Consider the following 1,405-nt stretch of genomic DNA (forward strand, 5'->3'; position numbering starts at 1 on the left):
AGCGAGACTCCGTCTCAAAAAAAAAAAAAAAAAAAAAAAAGGGGCATTGATCCATTATTGGACATTTAGGTTATAAGAATAATTATTCTCATACATTTAAAAGACAAGGTAGAGAACTTCCAGAATGATTATATTTCCATATTCCTCCTCCTAAAAACCCTGGAAATTACATATCGAATAAACATAAGAGGACTCTGAAAGACAGAAGAAGAAGCCAAACCACCTAAAGATGTTGAGACCCCAGGAGTGACACTGTGGTGGGCTCCCTGGATTAGCTTTTTATCTCATAAATCCCAGAGTGGGAGCTGGAGAAACCAACAACCAGAAACACCAACAGGTGCAGACAAAACAAACCAGAAGAGCTTGCTCCGCTTAAAGAACCAAAAAAGAGGCAGCCTAGAAAGGCAGAAAGCCTTTAGACAGCAACCACTCAACTCAGCCAAACACCACCGAAAATATCATTTTGCCCACCCATATCCACACCAGGAAAGGCCAGGGAGGGAGTCCAGTCTTCTATCCTTCACAGGCTGTAACAAGGCACTCAAACTTCCCCACTGGGGTGGAGTCAGGGAAGGGTAAGTGAGAGATCCAGGACTTTCATTCCTGCTATGAGACATGGAAGCCCCCCCGGCCCACCACCATGGTGTCAGTGGACCCCACACGGGAAGCCTGGACTTAACTCTACAGGCTGCAGTGAGGCTCTTCTTTTCTCCTCTGGGGTTAATGTCACAGGAGGCCTACTGGACAGTCAGGACTCTCTCCCTCCTCCAGCAGTACCAAGGCCACCCCCCATGCAGTGTCAGCTGCATGAGAGCAATAACAAAATATTCTTGCCCCTCCTGGCCCGGGTGGTATCAGCAGAGGCCAGGTAAGGAGTCTAAAATCCTCCCTCCCAGCAGTGATGAGGGGGGCTCTCCTCTTGGGTGTCAATAGGGGCAAAGTGGAGAGAACCTCTATTTCCAATCCCACCTGGTAGGAATGAAGCAGCGTCCCCCTTCCCCTACCAAAACAGTGTCAGAGGAGACCTGCCAGAACAGAAGTTTAAATAATATCCTGAATCTCATAACATAATGCCCCAATGTCCAGGTTTCAATCAACAATTACTCTTCATACCAAGGATCATAAAATCTCAACTTACATGAAAAAAGATGATCAACAAATTCCAACATCAAGAGGAAAAAGATGTTAGAATTAATGGACAAGGGTTTTAACTTTTATTTTTTATTTTCTGGGTACATAGATGTATATATTTATGGGGTACATGAGATGATTTGATACAGGCATGCAATGTGTAATAATCACATCATGGAGAATGGGGTGTCCATCCCCTCAAGCATGCATCTTTGGTGTTAGAAACATCCAGTTGTACTCTTTTACTTATTGACAAGCGTTTTAAACAGTCATC

This window comes from Rhinopithecus bieti, unplaced genomic scaffold (assembly GCF_001698545.2).
Source record: "Rhinopithecus bieti isolate Rb0 unplaced genomic scaffold, ASM169854v2 scaffold_11744, whole genome shotgun sequence".
In the NCBI taxonomy this organism is placed as follows: domain Eukaryota; kingdom Metazoa; phylum Chordata; class Mammalia; order Primates; family Cercopithecidae; genus Rhinopithecus; species Rhinopithecus bieti.